The following is a 9095-nucleotide window of genomic DNA, read 5'->3' as shown; positions in this document are numbered from 1 at the left end:
CCATGAAAATAAAAAACGATTACTCATTGTCTACTGATAGAACAAGAGCACTTGTAAGACTATCTTCAACATTTTTAGTGGAAGGCTAAAGTGCTTGATCAAATTCAAGACCCTTTCATATCAGTTATTTTAAAGCTATTTTAAGGTATTTAAGTTTCTTCTAGATGGGTTGTCACTTCAGAATTTTCCTAGAGACCAAGTGTTTTTCCAATGCATGAAAAAAATCTGTCTATATATGCTTTATAGGACGTTATAATGAACTCTTCATAAGCATTGCATAAATCCTTCACAAATGATTTGTGTGTGTATGTCTGTATGTGTGTGTGACAGGCAGTATATAATAAGCAGCAACTCTGCTCCCTTATCGGAGACTTATCTGATATCTATCTTATCCTATATCTACTATCAACAGTTAAAAAAAAAAATCTTGGTTACGTTGAAAATCTCTCCTTCACCCACTAAGTCTGTATAATACATAATGTCTGCTCTTTCAAAAATAAGTTGATTAAATTCTCTCAATTTGCCCACTGCTGGAGTCACACCTACCCAGCCCACAAAAAGGCCATGCACAATACAGTCCTGAAGACGTCAAACATATTTTTTTGCTAATTAAATCAGATAAGAATAATTACAAAGGAAACTAACAGGCCACACAGACCTAAATTAAAAATTGCAATTTTAATTTGTGAAGCAACCTTGAGCTTAGAGTGAGACAAAGCTCAGGTAAATTAAAATGATTCTTTGTTGTCTCTTTCATTTGATTTCTCTGTAAGGTATAATCACATTGGCTTTGTTGAACTGCTCCTATTGAGGGAATCTCATGGAGAAAGAGGAAGTAACAGTCAGAGAGCATTACAAATACTCTGCAACAGCACAGGACCCCAGGTATCTGTGTGTGTGTGCGTGTAAATGTGCGCTTTTGTGCACAAGAATGTGTGTGTATGTAAGCATGCCTGCCTGTGTGTGTGTGCATAGTGCTTTAAATCTGTCCATGGATGATACAATTTGATAGTGATGCTCTGCGATGCCAGCTAACACAACTGCCTGTACTTTGGTTGAAGACATGTCTCGTTTCTAGGGCAACTGGGAAGTCAGCACCTATCAGAGTACATACACCAAACTCGTCAGGAGGGGATGTGAATTACACGTATTTTTGCTTCAGGGGGATGAATCTTACTATTTCATTTAAGGAGGATACAGCTACGGTACTGTATTACCTGCTTCTACAGGGGTCACAGCACATCAGCCCATACGAAGTGTTTATCAACAAGCTCCATTAACAGGTTAATGGATCTCAATCTCTAAGCCACAGAGATAGGCTACATATGGGCAGACAGCAATGTATCTAGATGTGCATCGAATCGTGCTTGAAAGGAGATATGCACATCCCTAGTACACCATAATGTGACTGGTGAAGGGGCCAATCGATATTCACCTCATGGATGAATTTATCTCGAGGTCATATTTGACAAAGTATCTCTCTTCACTGCAATTGTTGATGTGTGGTGTGCTTTGGGTTAGAGGGTTGGAGTAATAATAACCGAAAGGTTGCAAGATCCAATTCCCGAGCTGACAAGGTAAAAATCTGTCGCTCTGTCCCTGAACAAGGCAGTTAACCCACTGTTCCTAGGCCCGACCTTGAAAATAAGAGTTTGTTCTTAAAACTGACTTGCCTAGTTAAATAAAATAAAAATTATGGTGCAAAATGCATCACCCAGGTACAGATTTGCTCTCTTAATTTGATCACTCTGTGATCAGGAAATGCAAATCGTAGTGTATTCAAGGTTTAAAAATGCTTCGAAAGTTAGTAATTTCCAATAACACAATTCGGACTTGATTTACACTAATGAAAAATACATCAACCCCTACAAAATGTCCATGAACTATAATCCATATAATAATTCACATTTCCTGTTGCTGCAGGATTATTTTTGTGCTGTGAGAAGCAGGGTCAAATTAAGATAGTGTATCGTAGGAGGGTATCATTACACATTGGGGATGGGCACAAGAACAGAAAGGAAGTGCTACGTACATTCCCCAAACCACCATTGTCCATGATGATCAACGTTGACCTACAACCTCAGCGTCTCTCATCAACAACATCCTGATTCCTGGGCCATGTTCACTAGGCACGGAACACAAGAAAATGGTCTGAAACTGAGGAAAACACGGAAGTGCTATCAGAACTTGTCCAATAAGAAACTGCTGCACAGTGTTTTGAAACCATTTAACTCATGAGCATGACCCTAAAAACATTCTATGAACACAGAGAAGAATTCTGTTTAATCATTGTACACATTCATGTTTATACAGTGGCTGTCAACAGGTTCAAGCCACTTGAAAGACGAAGGCGAGGTGTGATTCTGCACCTACCTCACCACCAGAAAGAAGATGTGTGTTGGAGTTGTGTGTGGGACTTGCAGTTCAAGTGCACCAAAAAATGAAAAGGTTGTATACTGACATATTGGAATAGACTAACTTGGAGGATGTCCAAGGTTAGCCAGAATTGCATGACAACCTTGACCTGCCTCGTGGGGTGATCATGGGCAGACTGGCAGGCAGACAGGCACACATAGTGAATGAAAACACAACACATAACACACACGCATTAATGCACACAGGCATGCACTCACAGACACACATGCGCACGTGAGTACACGCACACAAACAGAGGCCGTGGTGGAGACAAACACAATTGGCAGGGAGAAAGGGACACGTTGCTGGAAATACAGCAGAGCAAGGACAAGAGAGCACAAAGATAACAATCACCCTGCACTGGCACAGAGTCAGAGACAATCTCCTTCAAAGGCATTCAGTAGCACCAGTATTGGTCCCCTCTCAGTCAAACCAGGAAGGCCAACCTTGAACCTTACCTGCTGCTGTATCAACAGAATGTCTACTCTAAAAAAAGGAAGGACAGTTTATCTCTCAGGAAATAACACCTCTACTAAAATGGTGGAAGTAAAGTGCCCCGTTCTGCATATGTGGGTAGATCTGCAACTATTTGATAAAAAAATATATATATATATATATTTGTATTTGTGGTTTAACTGTCTTTTCCCAGCTGATGCCTCAGGGTGAACCACAGAGATAGATAGAGGACTCATATTTGCATCTATGCTATTATGGCATCTGTGATAGCAGACCAAAAAGATCATCAAGGACAACAACCACCCGAGCCACTGCCTGTTCACCCATCAAAGCTGGGACCGAGAGACTGAAAAACAACTTCTATCTCAAGGCCATCAGACTGGTAAACAGCCATTACTAACACAGAGAGGCTGCGGCCTACATACTGACTTGAAATCATTGGCCACTTTAATAAATGGATCACTAGTCAGTTCAATAATGCCACTTTAATAATGTTTACATATCTTGCATTAATCATCTCTTATGTATGTACTGTATTTTATACCATCTATTGCATCTTTTATCCCATCTATTGCATGCCGCTCAGTCATCGCGTATCCATATTTTTATTCCATCCCTTTTATTCCATCCCTTTACTTAGATGTGTGTGTATAAGGTAGTTGTTGTGGAATTGTTAGATTACTGTTAGATATTACTGCACCTACGGAACTAGAAGCACAAGTTTTTCGCTACACTCGCAATAACATCTGCTAACCATGTACATGTGACACCTGATGAGGAGTTAGGGATCCCTTTTGGGAACATCCCCTCCCACGTTCAGCTGGAGCGTGGCGCATGGAACGCAAAAATATTCTTAGAAATATTTAACCTCCACAAATTAACAAGTCCAATACCTCAAATGAAAGATAAACACCTTGTTCATCTACCCAGCATGTCAGATTTTTTAAGTGTTTTACGGCGAAAACACACCACATATTTATATTAGACCACCACCGAAACGAAGACAAGAGGCAGCCATTTTGTCCCAGAAAATATAAAATTATAAAAGAGGATTAAAAAATAAATCATTCACTAACCTTTTGAAAATCTTCATCAGATGACAGTAATAGGACTTGTTACACAGTACATTTTTTTTATTTTCAATAATATACCATTTATATCCATAAATGTCCATTTACATTGAATTCATGTTCAGAAAATACTCAAAAATGTCTGCAGAAAATATCGGTAGCGCCGCAAGATAACGTAAATAGACATCATAAACTTTGACTAAATATACATGTTCTACATATAGTTAGAAAGATACACTGCTTCTTAATGCAATCGCTTTGTTACATTTCTTTTTAACGTTACAGAAATCGCTCACTATTCAATATTCTGAGACGGCGCTCAGATATAAGCTATATTTCTCTGCTATGTTGGAGTCAACAGAAACACAGATTTCAGCATAAATATTCCCTTACCTTTGATGGTCTTCGTTCAGAATGTACTGGAAGGGTTCATACTTACCCAAAACATCATTTGGTTTCAAGTCTTGTGTCTTTGTATTAGCTACTGCTAACAATATCAGCTGAAATGCACCCAAAATGTCCTCTGGTCTGGAAAAGTTGTGCATCAAAACTTCAAAATTACATATTATATGTCGACTAAACAGGTCAAACTAAGTGCAGAATCAAGCTTTAGGATGTTCTAAACATACAAAACAATTTTCAATTCAACCGGTCATTGTTTGTCCTCCTCCGGAGTGCTAGAACAAAGGAATGGCTGGGACCAATTCGCGCCCTAACGCACAGGTATTTTCTCGCGGCACTCACTCAATTCACTCCCATAGGGCCAATTCTCGCGGGATTTGAACGATTAAACGCTCTACTGAATGAGGACATCTAGTGGAAGACATAGAAAGTGTCCCCAGATCCATAGCTGGTTGGGAAGGGTGGGGGTGATCACGTCAAAGTTGCCCCAACTTTCATGACCACAAAACTAGTTTGGAAGAATGCCTGCCCTGTGAGTTCTGCTATACTTACAGACATAATTCCAACGGTTTTAGAAGCTTTAGAGTGTTTTCTATCCAATAGTAATATTATATGCATATATTAGCAATTTTTGACAGATTTCTTTTCAGTTTACTATGGGCACGCAATTCCTCCAAAGGGGGCAGTATTCTGCCTAGCCTTAAGAGGCTAAATATTACTGCACCTACGGAACTAGAAGCACAAGTTTTTTAACCTGTTGCGACGAGCAATCCCGTATCCGGGAGCGTAATTATAGCCTCAAGCTCATTACCATAACGCAACGTTAACTATTCATGAAAATCGCAAATGAAACGAAATAAATATATTGGCTCACAAGCTTCAAAAAATGCTTTTCAACCATAGCTACACAAGCATTTGTGTAAGAGTATTGATAGCTAGCATAGCATTAAGCATAGCATTCAGCAGGCAACATTTTCACAAAAACAAGAAAAGCATTAAAATAAAATAATTTACCTTTGAAGAACTTCGGATGTTTTCAATGAGGAGACTCTCAGTTAGATAGCAAATGTTCAGTTTTTCCCAAAATATTATTTGTGTAGGAGAAATCGCTCCGTTTGGCTAAGAAAAAAAAAACGTAAATTCAGTCATTACAACGCGAACTTTTTTCCAAATTAACTCCATAATATCGACAGAAACATGGCAAACGTTGTTTAGAATCAATCCTCAAGGTGTTTTTCACATATACATTCGATGATAAATCACTCGTGGCAGTTTGGTTTCTCCTCTGTTCAAAATGGAAAAATGCACGCACCTGGAGATTACGCAATAGTTTCGACGGAGGACACCGAGCGGACACCTGGTAAATGTAGTCTCTTATGGTCAATTTTCCAATGATATGCCTACAAATACGTCACAATGCTGCAAACACCTTGGGGAAACGACAGAAAGTGTAGGCTCATTCCTTGCGCATTCACAGCCATATAAGGAGACATTGGAACACAACAGCTCATTCAAAATCTGGCTCACTTCCTGTATGAAATGTCATCTTGGTTTCGCCTGTAGCATTAGTTCTGTGGCACTCACAGACAATATCTTTGCAGTTTTGGAAACGTCAGAGTGTTTTCTTTCCAAAGCTTATTAAAATTATATGCATAGTCGAGCATCTTTTCGTGACAAAATATCTTGTTTAAAACGGGAACGTTTTTCATCCAAAAATGAAATACTGCCCCCAGAGGTTCAAGAGGTTAAAGTAGTACATTTTCTTCTTCTTTTGTGTTTGAATAAAGTATAAAGCTAATATTGCTGAGTCCTAAACCAAATCGTGTGTGTCATTCATTTATTGTGGCCACTAGGTTGTGGTGATATAGTTTAAAGCCATTTACAAACCAGAGGCAACCAAATTTAAAGGAGAAGACAATGCTCTGATCTTGGGCTGATCACTCCAACTCTATAGGAATCCCTACCCAGTTCACTACATTAAAAGGGTGGAAGCCCTCGATGGCAATGTCCATGCTAAAACGGGTTATATCCATCTAGGGTCCTCTATCTCTATGGGGTGAACCTGTCCCTCTCAGTGGAGCAGTGAGCTCTCAGCCCAGTGTTCTGTCTATCTGAGATCAGAGAGATAGGATGGGATGTGACTGCTCTCCTGCTGCTGCTGTCAGACTGGCTTTCCTGGAGCAGGTTAAACAGAAGAGGAGCGCAGGTAGAGTAAACACACAATGCTGGTCAAACACACACACTGGATACACTGCACGTACATACTTTTAGCGAGGATCTGAGGGTCTATGGGCACACACACACACACACACACACACACACACACACACACACACACACACACACACACACACACACACACACACACACACACACACACACACACACACACACACACACACACACACACACACAGTGGACAACAGTGGACAACAGTGGACACACATTTCCATGTTTTTTTCCTCTTCTGATTCAGTCTAAAATTCTTCTATTACCATGATGTTTGTGCTTCTCATAGCACGCATGCCAAGCACACCTGCCCCATCCTCACTCACATAACTAATGTCACTCATTGTACCTCAATGGTCTAAGGCACCGCATCTCAGTGCTAGAGGCGTCACTACAGACCCTGGGTCGATCACGGACGGTATCACAACCAGACGTGATTGGGAGTCCCATAGGGCGGCGCACAATTGGCCCAGTGTTGTCCGGGGTAGGCCGTCATTGTAAATAAGAATTTGTTCTTTACTGACTTGGCTAGTTAAATAAAGGTTAAATAAAAGGTATGGAGGTGACAGCTAGTCTGTGTTAAGGTAATCCCTAGTCAGACCTGATGCACCAGCAGGTAGGGGCGCGGCACACACCAGCTGTAGCTCACTGGTACCCTCTCCTCCTCTATCCCATGGTCGCATCCGCAAACAAACACATGCTAAACAGAGCTCCATCCCCACTGCCTCCCACATTCATCTGCAAATGAGCCGGCGTACGTGCCTCACTACCCCTGTTTGATGTGGGGAATAATGAGAATGCAATTCTCATTCGTCCAGGCCTGAAACGCTAATGTGCATTGTGTGTCCCTCACACAAAGCGTGATCTAGTCCACACACATACAGAATAAGCAAGCAGACAGACAGACAGACAGACAGACAGACAGACACACGCACACATACACACAAGCATGCCCCCCCCCCCCCCCCAGTATTTGGAGAATCCATCTCATAGAGACATGTTTGTACCTTATGTCAGTGTTGTGTCCATCTGAGGTCTGAGAGATGGGATGTGATGTGACTGCTCTCCCTCTGTTGCTGATGCTGACAGGCTGGCTCTCCTGGAGCAGGTAAACCAGGAGAGGGCAGGTAGAGTAAACATACACAACTGGTCACCCACTAGATACACTGCATACACGCTCACATAGACTCAAAAGTAAGGGATACGTCTTCCTCAACACAAAACAGCACTGAATTGTGCAAAGAATACACAGTTGCAGTGTTCAGAACCAGCCATGGACGTACCGTTCTATCTAATTTGATGGTTACATTAACTTGGCACACTGCATATTGCTTTCCCCCCGAATCGTTTCCTTTTTTAATTTTGTATGTAGTATTGGATAGGACAGGAAAGATAGAGGAGAGAGTGTGCTGAAAAAACCTTTTCACTCAGGTGCCAGCATTTGGGAACACCCCCCCCCCCCCCCCAACATCCAGCAGCAGATTACAACAGGTAATAGACCTTAGCGTGAAATGCTTACTTACGAGCCCTTAACCAAAATGCTTACTTACAAGCCCTTAACCAAAAAAATAGCTAAATAAACTAAGGGAAAAACAGTAACATAAATTCAACAATACAGTAACAGAAAAATAACAATAATGAGGCTATATATATATATATAGTTGAAGTCGGAAGTTTACATACACTTAGGTTGGAGTCATTAAAACTAGTTTTCAACCACTCCACACATTTCTTGTTAACAAACTATAGTTTTGGCAGGTCGGTTAGGACATCTACTGTGTGCATGACACAAGTAATTTTTCCAACAATTCTTTACAGACAGATTATTTCACTTATAATTCACTGTATCACAAATCCAGTGGGTCAGAAGTTTACATACACTAAGTTGACTGTGCCTTTAATTAAACAGCTTGGAAAATTCCAGAAAATGATGTCATGGCTTTGGAAGCTTCTGATAGGCTAATTGACATAATTTGAGTCAATTGGAGGTTTACCTGTGGATGTATTTCAAGGCCTACCTTCAAACTCAGTGCCTCTTTGTTTGACATCATGGAAAAATCAAAAGAAATCAGCCAAGACCTCAGAATAGAAATTGTAGACCTCCACAAGTCTGGTTCATCCTTGGGAGCAATTTCCAAACACCTGAAGGCACCATGTTCATCTGTACAAACAATAGTACCCAAGTATAAACACCATGGGACCACGCAGCTGTTATACCGCTCAGGAAGGAGACACGTTCTGTCTCCTAGAGATGAGCGTACTTTGGTGCGAAAAGTGCAAATTAATCGCAGAACAACAGCAAAGGACCTTGTGAAGATTCTGGAGGAAACAGGTACAAAAGTATCTATATCCACAGTAAAATGAGTCCTTTACCGATATAACCTGAAAGGCCACTCAGCAAAGAAGAAGCAACTGCTCTAACACCGCCATTAAAAAAGCCAGACTATGGTTTGCAGCTGAACATGGGAACAAAGATCGTACTTTTTGGAGAAATGTCCTCTGGTCTGATGAAACAAAAATAGA

This window comes from Oncorhynchus clarkii, chromosome 3, assembly GCF_045791955.1.
Source record: "Oncorhynchus clarkii lewisi isolate Uvic-CL-2024 chromosome 3, UVic_Ocla_1.0, whole genome shotgun sequence".
NCBI lineage: Eukaryota > Metazoa > Chordata > Actinopteri > Salmoniformes > Salmonidae > Oncorhynchus > Oncorhynchus clarkii.
Note: the sequence above shows the minus strand (reverse complement) of the source record.